Consider the following 18,877-nt stretch of genomic DNA (forward strand, 5'->3'; position numbering starts at 1 on the left):
TAAGATGTTGCTTCAACCCATTTGATGAAATAGTTGATTGCTACTAGGATAAACCTGTGTCCATTGGAAGTGGCAGGCTCGATTGGTCCAATAATGTCCATTCCCCAGGCAGCAAACGGCTACAGTGAGCTTGTTGTGTTAAGCTCGCTTGGAGGTACTTTATCATGTCTGCATATATCTGACAGCGGTAGCATTTCCGGACATAATGGATGCAGTCCATTTCCATAATCATCCAAAAGTAACCAACCCGGAGTATCTTCTTTGCTAAGACAAAACCGTTCATATATGGACTGCAGGTCTCAACATGAATTTCCTCTAGTAACCTGGATGCTTCCTTTGCGTCGACACATCTCAATAATCCCAAATTGGGAGTCCTCCTATACAGGATTCCTCCTCTGTGAATGAAGCTGTTGGACAATCTCTGAAGTATGTGTTTCTTAGTAGGATTTGCAAGCTCTGGGTACTCTCCTTTTGCCAAATATTCCTTGATATCATGAAACCAAGGCTTTCCGTGTGCTTTCTCTTCAACATGGGCATAGTAAGCTAGCTGATTATGGATTTTCACTAGGATGGGATCAATGAAATTCTTGTCGGGATGATGTATCATAGATGAAAGGGAGGCCACTGCATCGACGAACTTATTCTGGATTCTGGGAACATGCTAGAATTCTGTCTTTGTGAACCTCTTTCTCAATTCCTGTACGTGATGCAGATACGGGAGTATCTTGGAGTTCTTGGTTTCCCATTCTTCTCGTACCTGATGTATAAGTAAGTCTGAATCTCCAATTACTAGCAACTCTTGAACGTTCATGTCAATGGCCATTTTGAGCCCTAAGATATAGGCTTCATACTCGGCCATATTTTTGGTGCAGGGGAACCTGAGTTTGGCAGACACCGAATAATACTGACCAATTTCTGATATTAAGACTACTCCTATGCCAACTCCTTTGAAGCTTGTTGCTCCATCGAAGAACATTCTCCAGCCGTTATAGGATTCCACAATGTCTTCTCCTATGAATGATACCTCTTCATCAGGAAAATACTTTTTCGAGGGTTCGTATCCTCCATCCACGGTGTTTTCGAGCAAGGTGATCTGCTAGTGCTTGTACCTTGATTTCTTTCTGGGTTACATAGACAATGTCAAATTCAATCAACAGGATTTGCCACTTGGCCAATTTTTTCCAGTGGGCATGGGATTCTGAAAGATGTACTTCAAAGGATCCATCCTTGATATGAGATATGTAGTATAGGCACAGAAGTAATGTCTCAGCTTCTAGGCTACCCAAGTCAAAGCACAATAGGTGCACTCTAACAGAGAATACCAGGCCTCATACAGGCTGAACTTCTTACTGAGATAGTAGATGACCTGCTCTTTCCTCCTCGATTCATCATGCTACCCCAGAACGTAACTGAAAGCTCCATCCAACACTACAAGGTATAGCAATAAGGGTCTACCTGGATCGGGTGGGACTAATATTGGTGGTGTTGATAGGTACTCCTTTATTTTGTCGAAGGCCTTTTGGTAGTCATCGGTCCATTTGGTAGCGACATCCTTCTTTAACATCTTAAAGATTGGCTCATAGATAACTGTAGACTGTGTTATGAATCGGCTGATGTAGTTAAGCCTTCCCAAGAAACTCATCACATTCTTCTTGTTCTTTGGCGGTGGTAGTTCCTGAATGGCTTTGACTTTCGATAGATCCAGTTATATTCCTCGGCGGCTTACAATAAACCCCAACAATTTCCCCGCAGGAACCCCAAATGCGCACTTTGCGGGGTTTAGTTTCAGGTTGTATCTCTGCAGTCTATTGAAGAACTTTCTCAGATTTTCTATGTGGTCAGTGGCCTTCTTGGATTTGATAATAACATCATTCACATATACCTCTATGTCCTTGTGTATCATATCATGGAAAATGGTAGCCATGGCCCTCATGTAAGTGGCCCCTGCAATTTTCTGACTGAATGACATCATCTTGTAACAGTATACTCCCCACGGCATAATGAAAGCCGTTTTCTCAGCATCTTCCTCATCCATGCAGATCTGATGATAACTAGCGAAGCAATCTATAAATGACTGTAACTTATGCTTGGTGCAATTATCGATTAGGATATGTATATTTGGGAAAGGGAAGTCGTCTTTTGGACTGGCCCGATTGAGATCCTGGTAGTCGACACAGACTTTGAACTTCCCATCCTTCTTTGGCACTAGCACAATGTTGGCTAACCATGTCGGGTATTCTACTACCCTGAGAACCTTAGCTTTGATCTGCTTGGTGACTTCTTCCTTTATTTTCAAACTCATATCAGGCTTGAACTTTCTAAGCTTTTGCTTTACCGGTGGACACATTGGATTAGTTGGCAGTTTGTGAGCCACAATGGACGTATTTAGACTAGTCATGTCATCATATGACCAGGCGAATATGTCCTCATACTCCTTTAGAAATTCTATGTATTCCTTCTTTTCCAATGGCGATAGGTGAATGTTGATTCGTGTTTCCTTGGCGTTTTCTGCATCTCCTAGGTTGACAATCTTGGCCTCGTCCAGGTTGGACTTAGGTCTATTCTCAAAGTTCTCAACTTCTTTGATAATCTTGTCAGGTATGTCATCTTCCTCTGAATCAATGTCCGTTTGTTGCGTTGTCTCATTGTATGTCACAGTCATTGGTTCATCAAGATAAGTAATAATAATGCTGTATTGGTAAAGCAAGGAAAGAAAACGATAGCAATAACATTAATTCATAAGAAAAAATCGAAAATGCTTTTGATAAATGTCACACCTCCTTTTACCTACACCCCCGGAAGGGTATAGTATAAGGGAGTTTTTCCAATTAAAGGAAAATCGAAACGAGATTATTGCAATTAAAGATTCAGAGTCACCACTTGGGATAATTTATGGTGTCCTAAGTCACCAGTTCAAATCCCGAGTCGAGGAAAAGGTTGACTCTGTATTACAGTCCGCGAACCAGAAATCCGGGTAAGGAATTTTGTTAACCTGGAAGAAGGTGTTAGGCATTCCCGAGTTCCGTGGTTCTAGCACGGTCGCTCAACTGTTATATTCAGCTTAATTATCTGATTTTAAACAATTATGAACCTATGTGCAAATTTTAACTCTTAACCGCTTTTATTCCATTTTTGAAGTAGATTGAACGTTGTCTAAAACATGTCTTTGGATCGCGCCACATGAAATGCACCCACAATCTGGATTCAACGTTTTGGGATTTGATTTGGGTCACATGAAACGCACACACGAGTTTAGGAAGGTAAAATTATTAAACTAACGCGCCTAAAGCAATTTCGCGTTGCAACTTTGCGAGGGCCATTGAAAATTCGCTAAGTGGCACGCCTCAGATTCTAAGGAATGAAACAAATTTAATTAAGCGGGGGTCGTGCAAGATTTCTACTTATTAAAAGAGCGTGACTAGTTAATTAATAGACGTGGAAGATTTCTACTTATGTTATGCCAATGCTTAAGCTAAAATTTAATAATCAATAGGCTAGCAATTGGCAACCTATGTTTGATTGGGGAAAAGCCCAGGTTGGTCATAAGTCAAAGGCTGGTTGTCCGCTACTTGCAGGCCGGCATGAGAAACAACTGGGCTCAACATGAAGCCCATCTTGGCAATCAGATCACTGAAGGGAAAAATAATCATAATTGGGCCAATAAGGGCAGAATACACGATTCAGCACTAAAGTTTGAAGTAAATTATCATTCAAGAAAATCTGGAGTTGAACAAATACTGATAATCCTTGAATCAAATGCAAAGCACATTTTAATGCTATATAGGTTCTAAAGTGAAGATACAATCCCAATTGCAACAACAAACATTTACACAAATTATTCACCAATTAACAACAAAACTCAAAGGCCTCCAACTCGTATTAAATTCTGATTCAAATATAGCATATTTAAACAGACAACACGACATCGACACTTGCCCAAGAAAACTAAATATGAAGAGTTAAACCAAATCTGAAAAATTCAAGTCAAAAATCAGACTCAAATCCCATTCGAAAGTTTTTTAAGATTCAAGGTTTACATGAGCAAAATGACAACTCTAAAACCCCTGTACTGTATTTCAAGCGATATAGGAGTAAATCTAAAATAATCAGTGGGAAATAAGCCTAAATCAAGCTTGCTAGACCAACAACATAAAGAATCTGAACTTAGAATTTACCAAAGCTATGAAACACACATCCAAATCAGCCAGCCTTAACTAGTTAAACTAGGAATCATGGTCCTTAATTAATACATTTTCTACCAAGTCCAAAACACTCTTGAATCAGCTGTATTCACACAAGGTCCAAATCCAGCACTTAAAACCAAATGTATATCAGGAAATGGAGTATTCACACTAAGCTAGACTAAAACATGAATAAGAATATGGCAAAATCAAATAGTAACCAACAACAGGGACTAATGCTTTTCATTCAACTTCAGCTCGGTTTACAAATCTTTATATGAAACACAAACATGCTTCATTTCCAACCATGGTTTCAGAAGAGTACCTGGTGCAGTTAGAGCAAAGAAAAGAGGAAGAAATCAGTAGAGCATCACCAAGAAGTCAACAGCAGAAATCAGCTCAAACCAAGCTTGAATGCCCAAGTTTAAAACTCAAAACAACCTAGGAGCTTTAAAAGAACCTCATACGCTAACCACAGAAATGCTTAAACCATTTTCAACTCAAATAAACCAGAGATTTGATTCAGAACTGGACAAAAACTTCAAAATCACCAAATGAATTTCAATGGAACAGTAGTTTTTATCTCTCTTTTAGCCGTTTCTCTTTTTTCTATATTTTTTAGCCTTTACAAATCTGCCTTGAGCTCTAAGTAACAATGCCTTTATAGGCAAGCTACTAGGGCAGCCTTAAAGAATTCAAAATTGCCCTTAAAACCTTCTGAACTTTTCATTTTAGCTTAGCAATCCCTGGTGTAAACCTCAGAATTCCAAAATAGCCCCCACCCCAGCTTCCTAGAAGCTTCCTCAGTCAGTTTTCAAAGATTCTCTAAACCAGAATTCCTAAATTACCCTCAAACCCCTAAAAATTACCCTCCAGGACCTCAAATGGGTCGTGGGTCAAATGACCCAATGGTTAAACCAGACTTGGGCTCAAAAAATCAATTCGAATTCTTTGGAATGGTTTCTGAAATGAATTCAGAGTCTAAACAAAATGAACCAAGATTGAGCAAATTGTGGCAAGCAGTAGGAAAACGACTAAACAATTTTCACAAAACTTAAAACCTAAGCTATGGGACTAAATTATCATATAATCCTAATTAAGATAACAGGGCTAAACAAACAAAGTGAAATCAGAAATTAATCGTGCTGTCAACAAAAAAACTAGACAGACCAAACAAAAAAAATCAAAGAACCAAACTTCGAACGAAAAAACTGAAAAGGAACAAAACGGACAGTACTCAATCTCAGCCAAAAACTCATTAAATTTTAGTTTAACTAACCGGAGGGAAAGAGAAGAAGAGAACAGGAGAGAAAGCTGAAAGATTAACAAGAGTAAACGAAAGGAAAGAAAAAACCTCACTAACTCGGGCTCGAACTTTCGATTGACTTTCCGATTTAAACCCCCAAATAACATCAACTACTTGTTCTTTGTCGAATAACGTTATTCCATGGTAGAACTGGCCCGAAACACTCATAAAAACTGGGGAAACACCATTGCATGTGCAGATTTGGCTTTGACTTCTGGGGCTCGAACCTTAGATTTAAGATTCGAGACGCTTTAGCAAGATTCAAGGGGAACGAAGTGAGAATTTGATACAAGGGGGTCATGGTGGTTCTATGGTGTCAATTTGGTGGTTAACAGAGGCGGAGCCGCCACCGGAGGAAATGAGGGCGACACTAGGGTTTGTGACTTCACCCTCAGATTCGAGGGATTCTGAGTGTGTTCGAATGAAGTTAGTTATGGATTGGGATTGTGGAGGGGAAGAGGAGTTTAGGGTATGAATATGGTGGTCATCGGAGACTCGCCGCCGGGCTTAGGGTGATGGAGAACAGGGGCGGCGTCTCTTAGGGTTTCTGAGGCAGGGGGTCGTGAGAGACGATGAGGGCTGGGGGGTTCGTTAGGACACTTATGTATTAGGCGACCCGGGCTTCAGGACCGTTCGATCAAGAACCTCGACGGTCCTGATCTATTGTCACTGAAACAGGGTCGTTTAGGGTTGGAAAGTGGAGGAATGGGTTGGACACAGATCTGGGCCGGTTTTGGGGCGGGTTATGGACTGGGTAGGCTGGGTTTGCATTGGAAAATTTGGGCCTGGGGTTTTGTTTGAAAACTGACCCAAAATATGAAATCCCTCTTCATTTTTTTTCAAAACAAATTTAATTCAAAACTCTTTTTCCTTTTTTCCTTCTTTTTTTCGAAATTTAATTAAAATCAAAATTAATTCCTAGAACTAAAAAAATAAAATAATTAACCCTAAAATGATAATTAACACAATTAATTAAAAACGAATTAACAAAAGAAAACTACTCAAAATCAAAGCTAAAATTAAAAGTGCAAATTAAACTAATGTTTTTTGTGATTTTTTCATTTTATGCAACAATTAATTTTCTAATTAATCCTAAAATGTAAAATTAACCTTAAATGCAAATGCAAATTTTTGTATTTTTCACTAATTAAAATGCACAAACAAAATGCAAACAATTAACAGAAAATGCCACGAAAATCCAGAAAATTGCAAACACTAAAAGAAATTATTTTGTTTTGAATTTATGGGAGTAATTCATATATAGGGAAAAAATCACGTGCTCACAGCTGCCCCTCTTTGCTCGAAAACACAAAGAGTTTTCCTGCAAAGATAAAGTGAGCGGATACGAGCGATTTTTGCCCGTTTGAATACTCTGTGGGAAGCATTTTTGAAAGATTTGACTGCACCCTCCTTGTGAGGTTGCCTACATATCCCTGGCTAAAAAAGAATTAGGTCAGTGAAGTTCAGGAAGTCTTGGTAGCTGGGACTACCATGAAGCTGTGATTTCACTGTTGTTGCTGCTACTGCTTACTGAACCCCCTTACTACACCATGTCAAAATAAAACAAGAAGCTAGACTAGACTATGATCTATGGATTACAAAAGTCCTATATACTTCTTCAAACTTGATCTTGCAGTTCTTGTTGCCTTGTTGTCCTTTGTTCTCTCGGTGGAATCTCTTTGTTGTCGCCTTGAATTGTAATCTGAGATGTGTTCCCTTTTCTCCAGATGGACGCCTGACTGCTGAACTTGAATGTATTATATTCTCCAGGCGGGCTCCTGATCGCTGAACTTGAATGTATTCCCATGCTATCTAGGCGGGCTCCTGAAAAATAGACAAAAACAAAGAAAATTTTCTGCCCAAATTTGGGTATGTGGGCCCATGTGTAAGTATAAAACGAATCACATTACCAAATATTAATAAGAATTTTGAAAACTAAAACTTGAATTGTACTCCCTTGTTCTCTAGGCGGGCTCCTCACTGCTAAATGTGAAAGTATTCCCTGCTTTCCAGGCGGGCTCCTGACTTCAACTTGAAATGTATTCTCTGCTCTCCAGACAGACTCCTGACTTCAACATAGACAAAATAAAGAATTTGAAAGCTGAAATTTAAAATGTACTCCCTTGTTCTCTAGGCGGGCTCCTGACTACTGAACTTGAATGTGTTCCTTGCTCTTCAGGCGGGCTCCTGACGTCAACATAGACAAAACAAAGAATTTGAAAGATAAAATTTAAATTGTACTCCCTTGTTCTCCAAGCGGTCTCCTGACTGCTACGCTTGAATGTATTCCTTGCTCTCCAGGCGGGCTTCTGACTGCTACGCTTGAATGTATTCCCTGCTCTCCAGGCGGGCTCCTGACTACGAAATAGATAAAATAAAGAATTTGAAAGCTAAAACTTGAATTGTGCTCCCTTGTTCTCAAGGAGGGCTCCCGACTGCTGCGCTTGAAAGTATTCCCTGCTCTCCAGGCGGGCTCCTGACTTCGACAAAATAGATAAAACAAAGAAAATTTCCTGTCCAGTTTGGTAGCTGGCACATGGGTGAGTGTTAAACTGAATCATTCTACCAACTGTTACTAAGGATTTGAAAACTAAGTCCTATTATTCAGGGAGGTCCTGACAACTGACAATTATGGATCTAAGCTGTATATTCTAAAGGTATTACTTCCGCTAAGCCCCGTTATCTAAGAGAGTTTTAATCTACATCCTATTATCCAGGGAGGTCCTGAAAAACTCCTAATTGAATCCTATCTTAAACATGCAAACATTGAAACCAGCTTATATTCCTTTTGGATACATTTATGCTACTCATGATTGTTTTGAATTTTAACTAAGCCACATTTCCAGGAGGGACCTGAAAGTTTACGGTCAAACCTGTTTTGATGCTTGCTCTTTCCCATACGGAGAGTTTCTCCGAAACAAACAAATTCTTCTGTCCCTGTTTCAATCAAAGAAAATTTGTTAGTTTAAAGTGGTGGTTAGCTGATGCCATTCTTGCTGAAGATCTTTCCACTGTGTTGTTTTGTTTTGACTGGCTTTCCCAAATTGTCCCCGAACCGCTTTGACTTTCTAACTGACTTTCAAACCTCATGACCTTTGACGAGCTGCGTGTTCTATACCCATGCTGTTGTTTTACCTCTGACCTCGTTATCCGAACCTATGCATCTCCCATGACATCACCAACCATTCCACCGATGAAATATTCAGTGATTCCTTGTACCCCTTTGCATCATGTTATCCTTAGCATGCTCTGACCATGACGTGCATTGCAATTTTGGAAGTTGGTAGTGAGCTTTGAAATCCTTTTTCACTTGCTTTGAACAAGACTGACATTGAAACATCTTAGACAAATACCCAAAAGAAAATGAAATGCAATGACTTTGCGGGTTAAGGATAAGACGAATCCAAAACCAGATGACTGCTACAGAGGGAAAAAGAAAAAGAAACTTATCTGAGTGGAACAGCTGGTACCAATGATCATGACATGCATTTCGGATTAATCGGCCCAATATGTCCAACCAATCAACTTTCAGTTGCCGTACTTTGTTGCCCCGGAATTTCCATAACCTAATTTCTTCACCCAAATCCTGACCTTGTTCATCCTGCGGTGCCTTGAAAGGTTTTCACCAGCAGACCTCTTTAATTCGTTCATCTCTCAACTCACTTTCGCCTTACGGTGCCCATGAGGGTCTTCACCAATAAGACTCTCTCATTTTTATTTCTCTCAACTCTCGTCGCCTTACGGTGCCTGTGAAGGTTTTCACCAATAAGACTCTCTCATTTTTATTTTTCCTGCTTGAACTAGAGTGTTGCCCCTGACATAAATTACCTTTACCTGCTCGACTTGGCATTTCTTAAAGACTGATCAGAAGGTCTTTCTTTGGACCGTAATGTGTGCTTTTGGACGGGGTTAGAAATAAAGGGTATAAAAGGCTCAAAACAATTCAAATGGGTTAGAATTACAACTTCCGAAATCAGGTTCTCGCAACAACCACAACTTCTGCCCCAGTTTCCTGCATGGGGACTTTTGGATTTGTTTTGATGGGACCGAACCATGAGGCTGCCTATGTATCCTTAAAAGGAATCAGGTCGAACGTAGTTCATGTCATAGAAATTACTTCGTTGTTGTGATTTTCTCTTCTCTCTTACTTCATGTCATAGAATCAGGACTTTTCTTTCTTTTTCTTCTCTTTCTTTTCATAGAAATTACTTTGCTTTTCTTTCGAACGTAGGTTGCCTATGTATCCTGCATGGGGACTGTTGTGATTTTTTTTCTTTTTTGCTTTTCCTTTTTTCATTCTTTTCTTTCTCTTTTCCTTTTTCTTTCTTTTTTTCTTTTCTTCCTTTTCTTATCTTTCACGCTTGTGTTTCTGATATTCGCTACTGATTCCGAAAGAGGAGTATGAAAGAAAATAAATAAGGCTCAAAAGGGATGACAAGGGATAAAGTATTTAGATAGAAGAAGAAAATGCCTTCGTCATTTCAATATTCAAACATGCCAAATACAAACAAGTACAATCAAACAAAGAGATCATACATAGTATCTCTTGACTTCATTGGAATTGATAGCCATTTCCACACATTTCCCTTCTACATCTGTCAAATATAACGCGTCATTGGACAACACTCTAGTTACAACAAATGGCCCCTGCTAGTTTGGGGCGAACTTTCCTTTTGCTTCAGCCTGACGAGGTAAGATACGTCTCGACACTAATTGACCCACTTCGAACTTTCGTGAACGTACCTTCTTGTTATATGCTATCGCCATTCTCTGTTGGTACAATTGGCTGTGACATACTGCTACCAATCCTTTTTCATCAATCAGACTTAATTGCTCCAAGCGGGTTTTGACCCATTCAACGTCATCAATTTCTGCCTCAGCGACAATCCGAAGGGATGAGATTTCAATTTCTACGGGTATTACTGCCTCCGTGCCATACACCAACAAATAAGGAGTGGCCCCTACTGAAGTACAGACAGTAGTGCGATAACCCAGCAATGCAAACGACAACTTTTCATGCCACAACCTAAAACCTTCCACCATTTTGCGAAGTATCTTCTTTATATTCTTGTTGGCTGCCTCGACTGCTCCATTCGCCTTGGGGCGATATGGGGTGGAATTGCAATGCGTAATCTTGAACTGCTGACATACCTCTTTCATCAAATGGCTATTGAGATTAGCCCCATTGTCTGTAATGATTACCTTCAGAATCCCAAACCGACAGATGATATTTGAATGCACAAAATCGACCACTGCTTTCTTGGTCACAGATTTGAAAGTTTTCGCTTCAACCCACTTGGTGAAATAATCAATGGCTACCAGAATAAACCTGTGTCCATTTGATGCTGCTAGCTCGATTGGCCTAATGACATCCATGCCCCAAGCAACAAAAGGCCATGGTGCAGACATTGTATGTAATTCAGATGGTAGAGAATGAATCAAATCTCCATGCACTTGGCACTGATGACATTTACGCACAAAACTAATGCAATCCCGCTCCATAGTGAGCCAGTAATAACCTGCTTGGAGAATATTCTTTGCCAGAACGTACCCAATCATATGCAGTCCACAAACTCCAGAGTGTATTTCGGTCATAATGGTTGTAGCTTGACTAGAATCTATGCATTTCAGCAGCCCAAGATCCGGAATTCTTTTGTACAAAACTCCCCCACTGAAGAAAATCCGCTTGCCAAACGATGAATTGTTTTCTTCTGATCACCGGTAGCTTGTACTATATATACCCCCATCCAGATGTATTCCTTGATATCGTGGAACCATGGTTCGCTATCGAGTTCTTCTTCCACTATGTTACAATAAGCATGCTGATCACGGACCTGAATATGCAACATGTCCACATAAGCCTTATCTGGATGATGTAACATTGACGCCAGAGTAGCCAAAACATCGGCAACTTCATTATGGATCCTTGGGATATGCCTAAATTCTATCGACTTAAACCGTTGACAAAGATCATGCAAACATTATCTGTATGGTATGAGTTTCAAATCCCGTGTTTCCTATTCTCCCTGAATCTGGTGCACCAGGAGGTCCGAGTCATCTAAGACCAAGACTTCCTGGACACCCATATCCATAGCTAACCTCAAACATAGAATGCATGCCTTGTACTCAGCCATGTTGTTGGTACAATAAAAACGAAGTTGAGCCGTAACAGGGTAGTGCTGCCCTGCTTCAAAAATAAGTACCGCTCCTATCCCCACACCCTTCATGTTTGCAACCCCATCAAAGAAAAATTTCCATCCCGGCTTCTCAACTTGTTCCAACTTATCAATGTGCATCACCTCTTCATCGGGGAAATACGTTTTCAAAGGTTCATAATCTTCATCAACCGGATTCTCAGCCAAATGGTCCGCCAAGGCCTGTGCTTTCATTGCAGTTCGAGTCACGTAGACAATGTCAAACTATGTGACCAGGATCTGCCACTTTGCAAGCCTCCCTGTGGGCTTAGGCTTCTGAAAGATAAACTTCAATGGATCCAAGCGAGATATGAGGTAAGTAGTATAAGATGACAAATAATGTTTCAGCTTCTGTGCCACCCAAGTTAGGGCGCAACATGTCCTTTCAAGATGAGTATACTTTACCTCGTAGGATGTGAATTTCTTGCCGATATAATAGATGGCCTGCTCCTTCCTGCCAGTGATATCATGTTGACCTAATACACAACCGAATGAATTGTCCAAAACCGTCAAATATAGAATTAACAGTCGCCCTGGTTCCAGCGGGACCAACACGGGTGGATTTGACAAATACTCCTTTATCTTATCAAACACCTCCTGACATTCGTTTGTCCACTTGACTGCAGCATTATTTTTTAATAGTTTGAAGATTGGCTCACAAGTAGTCGTGAGCTGAGCGATGAACCTGCTGATATAATTCAACCTCCCCAACAAACTCATCACCTCAGTCTTGTTCCTCGGAGGTGGTAATTCCTGGATGGCCTTGATTTTCGACGGGTCCAGTTCAATACCCCGGCAGCTGATTACAAACCCCAACAACTTTCCAGACGGCACCCCAAAAGCGCACTTTGTAGGATTAAGCTTGAGATTGTACCTGTGAAGCCTTTGGAAGAACTTCCTCAGATCCCTAACATGGTCAGATTGCTTTCTAGACTTTACGATCACATCATCCACGTACACCTCGATTTCCCGATGTATCATATCATGGAATATCGTTGTCATTTCCCTCATGCAGGTTGCCCTAGCATTTTTCAAACCAAATGGCATGACCCGATATCAGTACGTTCCCCACGGTATGATGAATTCTATCTTTTCTGCATCCTCCTTATCCATTAAGATCTGGTGGTAACCCGCATAGCAATCCACCAAAGAACAAATCTCATGTTTGGCACAATTATCGATCAATATATGGATGTTCGGAAGTGGGAAGTTATCCTTGGGACTTGACTTGTTGAGATCTCGATAATCAAGACATACAATGGTCTTGCCATCCTTCTTTGGCACAGGCACAACATTGGCTAACCAGGTGGGATACCGCGTGACCCGAATAACGTTCGTATCGAACTGCTTGGTGACCTCTTCTTTGATCTTTACACTCATATCCATTTTGAACTTTCTCAGCTTCTGCTTGACAGGAGGGAATGCCGGGTCAGTGGGCAATTTGTGAACCACTAAATCAGTGCTTAGACCTGGCATATCATCATATGACCATGCAAAAATATCTTTGTATTCGAACAGTGCTTTGATTATCTCCTCCCTGAGTTGAGTTTTGAGATAGACACTTATTTTAGTTTCATGGACATTATCTTGGTCCCCTAAATTAACTGCTTCTGTATCATTCAAATTAGGTTTGGGCTTTTCCTTAAAATGACTTAATTCCTTACTAATTTCTTCATAGGCCCCATCATCGTCAAATTCCATCTCGTCATCACACTCAATTTCTTGTATTACTATTTCAAAGTTAGATTAGCTTTTAAAACTGGGCCGAAGACTCCTCATGCATGTCATGTCATTGATATCAGCATAAAAAGAACTGTACAAAAGAAGAAAACAAAAATTAAATTATTAGAAAAGAAGGAATAGGAACAATTGCATTTCATTGAATTTAAAGATAACATGGTTTTATTGCATCCAACTGGATGAAACATAATATCTGAGTTACAGACCCTGGAATAATCCAGACAACTAAAAGAAAATCAATATCCACTACCAAGATTCCCTCCGGATAGGAAGAGGAGTAGTTTCCCAGTTGTTGACTTATGCACATAGTCCCACGAATTGCACATCTGCCTTGCTTGACCCTCCCCCAGCCTCAACCATGTTAACCTCAGCGAATAACCTTTCAAACCCCTTTTCCAAGTCTCCATCGGCACCAATCAGTGATCCAAGAACTTTTGACAACAGTTTCTTTCTGATACCTTGCCTGACGAATGATCGGGACAGACGCGAGATTGGCTTTGGCAATGCCCATGCCTTCTTCTTCATTTTGTGGGCTCGTCTCACATCTGCAACTATAGGCTTGAACCCCAGACCAAATGTATCTAAGTTTTGGGGAAGAGAAATCGGTTGACTGATGCAATAGCTACCTTTGGAATTGGAACGTACTTTCCTTCTGGAATTTTCTCTACCGGTACCATGTCGAAAACCTAATAAACCCATGGCCCCTTATCGTCTTCAAACTCTATGAGAGGAACAATGGCATCATTGGGAACACACAAATTATCTTCGTCGTGTACAACAATTTCCCGTCGATCCCATTCAAACTTGACCATTTGATGTAGAGTAGACGGGACCGCTTTGGCAGCATGAATCCAGGGTCGCCCTAACAGTAGATTGTAAGAAACAGCCACATCGAGCACCTGGAATTCTATAGTAAATTCAACTGGCCCTATTGTGAGCTTAAGCACTATGTCCCCGACTGAATCTTTCCCTCCACCATCGAATCCCCGAATGCAAATACTATTCTTGTGAATTCTTTCATCTTCCACTTTCAGCTTGTTCAACGTGGAGAGAGGACAAATGTTCGCACTAAACCCATTATCAACAAGTACCCGAGTAACCACGGAATCTTCGCATTTCACCGTTAGATAGAGGGCTCTATTATGCTCAGTACCCTCCACGGGCAACTCATCATTAGAAAAAGTGACTCTGTTTACCTCAAATATCTTGTTAGCTATCTTTTCCAAGTGGTTTACTGAGATTTTGTCAAGAACGTGGGCCTCGTTCAAGATCTTCATCAAAGCCCGACGGTGCTCGTCGGAATGGATCAATAATGACAATAATTAAATCTGAGCCGGTGTTTTCCTCAACTGCTCCACAATGGAATAGTCCTGCACTTTCATCTTTCTCAAGAACTCCTCTGCTTCTTCGTCGATTACAGCTTTCTTCACCAACACTGGGTTATATTTTGAAGTTTTAGCTTTTCTCAACTCTTCGGGGGCAAAGAATCTCCCCGATTGAGTCAAACCATGGGTCTATCACACTTCTTCTTTGACCTCTTTCCCCTTATAAGTCACTGTCACTCGTTCATAATTCCATAGGATCGCCTTGCTGCTGACTATCGGTAATGAAGTTACCAGTTTGATGATAACAGGATTTGTGCGGGCGCCCTTCACAATTACCACAGGCTTGTTTTTCATTCCTGACACAACCACTTTCGCTCTTTCCTGTTTCCCTGCAACGTCACTTGAGAACCCCTTCTTGATTGCCGTAGATAGTTCACAATTTAACCTGTTCAACTTGATCACAGACTTCTCACTTGTTAACTTTTCAGTAGGCTTGGCTTCACTAGCCCGAATCATCATAACAATTTGCGAAGATTGCTTGGTCTCCCCTCCCTAATGCACTATCTCAATCATATGTCTCATGATGGGCTGTCAAGGGGTTCTGACCGATATTGGGTGCCTCCGGAGCTTGGACCTCAATCCGATTGATGTCAATGAGCTCTTGAATAGCTGTTTTCAATTTCCAGCATTTCTCTGTGTCATGGCCCGGGGCCTTTGAACAATTCTCACAACTCACCGAGTGGTCAAGATTTCTAGAAAGGGGATTTGGCAGTTTAGCCTCGATCGGATTCAACATACCCAACTGTCTCAGTCTGTGGAATAGACTAGTATAGGATTCTCCTAATGGAGTGAAAGTCTTCTGCTTCTGCGACCTCTCATTCTTAAAGGCTTGATTGGGTCAAAAACCTGTTCCAGGAGGATTTCTATAGGCTTTTGGGGGTGGATAGGTATTTCGTGGAGCTTGGTATGGACTTTGTGGAACTGGCGCACGCCATTGTGCATGAGCGGGAGGTTGGGTATAGGTTTGTGTATGATGGACAGAAAAATGGGGATATGGCGGTGGGTAATAATGTTGTGGTGGGTGATATGGAGTGTGGGGGTAACTTTGGGGATAGGATCGCGGCTAGTTGTAGTAAAGAGGAAAATTCCTGGGTCCAGCCCAAGCTCCCGACTCAATTGTCATAACATCCTCTTTCTTCTTCTTCTCGAGCACACCCTCAGTACCATTTTGAATGGCTTGAGTGGTCGCTTTGATCGCTGAATAACTCATGATCTTGTTGGACTTGAGTCCCTCTTCGATCATGCCCCCATTTTTACAACTTCATTTAAAGACTTGCCCACTGCTGACACCAAGTGACCGAAATAAGTGGGCTCCCAAGCCTGCAAGAAATAATCAACCATCTCACTCTCTTTCATCAGAGGGTCAACCCTCGCTGCTTGCTCTCTCCAACGGAAGCCATACTCTCTAAAACTCTCACCGGGCTTCTTCTCGATCTTTGTCAATGAAAATCGATCTGGAATAATTTCAATATTGTGCTGAAATGGTCGGCGAAGGCTTGGGCCTAATCGTCCCATGTGTACCGCCTACTATGATCTTGTTTGGTATACCATTCTAATGCCGATCCACTTAAACTTTGGCTGAAATATGCCATCAGCAATTCATTTTTCCACCTGCTCCTCTCATTTTGCTACAAAATCCTTTTAAGTGTGTATTGGGTCACCATGCCCGTCGTACAGATCAAACTTGGGCATCTTCAACCCGGCTGGTAACTGAACATCTGGGAACAGACATAAATCTTTATAGGCCACACTTACTTGGCCCCCTAACCCCCTCATATCTTGGAATGATTGTTCTAAGCTTTTGACCTTTCTGATCATCTCCTCATGCTCAGGATTTTTGGGTGGCTTCTCAGTTTCTGCCATGAGATCAAGATGATGGGTGTAAAAATATGGTTCTGGAACTTTGAAGGTGGGTTTAGGGGGATAATACTGGTTGTCGTGAGTCTGGAATAGAGGTTCACTGGAAGATCGGTGTAATGTAGCAGGTGGAGGTGCCACAAAAATGGGAGTGACTGGTGGAGGAGGGTATGTGACTTGTTTGGGTGGAGGAGCCTGTGATGTATGGGAAGTGGTGTCGTGGCATTGTTGGTAGAGGGGAAAGGCTGGAGATGAGTTCACAATATGAGGTTCCTGAGGTTGAGCCAATGGTGGGATATAAACGGGGTTAGCGGGATAGACTGGCGGTGGATGCCCCTTCGCCCAGGCTTGGTACATTTCAGCCATCTGTTGCTTTAGCTTATACATTTCTTCCTTCATTGCATTAACGTCCAATTCTTCCACTTCTTTCGATGGGTCGACAATACTTGTTTCCGGTTCCTGGTTGGCCATATTCAGCCTGTCCTTCGATCGGGTGTTGTATGAGTGAGTTGCCAGAATGCCAATCAACTAACAACTTGTTTGTACTCAATGCATCAAAAATAACCTTGTTAAAGGTTAGGTCTTTAACAAATTAGTAACCGCACATTTGGGGAATGGATGCACCTAAGCAGTTAACCATTTCTATCATGCATCTGATCGGCTGCTTGCGTCATCCCGGCTTTTTCATTTTGCAAATTTCTTTCTTTTTTTCTTTCTTGCTTTTATTTGTCTTTCTTTTTCTTTCTTTATCCTCTCATTTCCCTCTTGTTTTGCTATCGTTTCTTTTCTCTTATTGTTCTTATTTTTCCTTTCTTTTTTTTCTCTCTTTTGGTTATGGTCGAATCCTATGGAGATTGCCTACGTATCATGACCCTGCATGAATCAGACTGATCGTAGTGCTGGGAGATAAGTGTGAAATAAAACATTTTTACGATTTTCAGTTTTCATAAAAAAAACAAATGCCTCCATTACAAAACTCAAAACTAACAAATTCCAAAAGACTAACAGATTTCGATGCAAAGATGAAATACAGACTCCGAAATAGACTATCATACTCCAACAAAGAAAGTACAGACTCGAAAACAATTTGACGGACTCGAGCAGAAAGAAAATACAAACTCAACATGACTGACAGATGCTAACAAAAAAGGAAATACAGACTCAAACGGAAAAATCATGAATACATCAATGCTCCTAATGCCCGCGGTACATCATTCGGTCTCGCCGCGGGCCTATATGCAAGCTCTCTTTGAAGTTGATCCAAGTCATTCATTATCTATTTAACAAATGTCATTGATGCTGCAAAGAAGGTAGTGCGAGTCATATCCTCACAGATCTGGCACTTCATAACGATGTAGTCGGCGATGCTTTTAATTCTCTCTCTTATGGCGCCTTTTTCTTGTAACAAATGCCCAATCTGCTGGGCCCTGGCTTCCAAAGTTTACTCAGCCGCATGATTTTGCTCTTGAAGTTGTTGCAAATCTATTTCTAATTGTGCCAATGTTGTATAACAATATTCCCTTTCAACCTTGAAGTCTTTTGCCTGTTTGATCATTTTGTTTTCCGTGGCAATGACCCTTTTCTTTAACCCTGCGACCTCATCGTCGTACTTTTATTTCAACTGCTTAACCAGGCGTGCTCGTTCATCTGTGTTTTTAGCCAATTGCTTTTGAGCCTTGGCTAGTTCACTTTCTGCTTTGTTCAAATCAAAACTATAGTCACTTACTTTCTGCCTTAGGTTAGCTATGAGTTTTTCATCTTTGTCACTTCGGGTTGGATTTTCTGCAGCTGTTTTCATTTTCTGAATTTGGGCTCGAAGGGCCTCATTTTCTTTGGCTTGCTTTTTCTTTTCTCCTTCATCTGCCGTGAATTGCAAGCTATTCTCGAATTGAAGTTCTCTAACTTACTTTTCCAGTTTGCTTATGGTAGCCATGTACTCGTTTTCTTTGGTCATCCAGTCCCATTGCACTTGTGCTCCATCGGTGAATTGTTGGACATGGGGTTTCTTTGCGGGCCTTTTGAGATCATGTTGAACTCGGGATCTTTTACCATACTAGGCAGTATAATTAGGCTCTACCGCGCCTCTGGATAGATCTCGCACTTGTGTATTAGGCCCTAAGAATCTGCAATGATGCTAAACCTGACGCACTTTTTCTTCTGGGAAGGCAACCTTTGGCTCTAACTCAGTGACTTGCCGAATAAAATCTTCATTGT

This window comes from Nicotiana tabacum, chromosome 8, assembly GCF_000715075.1.
Source record: "Nicotiana tabacum cultivar K326 chromosome 8, ASM71507v2, whole genome shotgun sequence".
Taxonomy (NCBI): Eukaryota; Viridiplantae; Streptophyta; class Magnoliopsida; order Solanales; family Solanaceae; genus Nicotiana; species Nicotiana tabacum.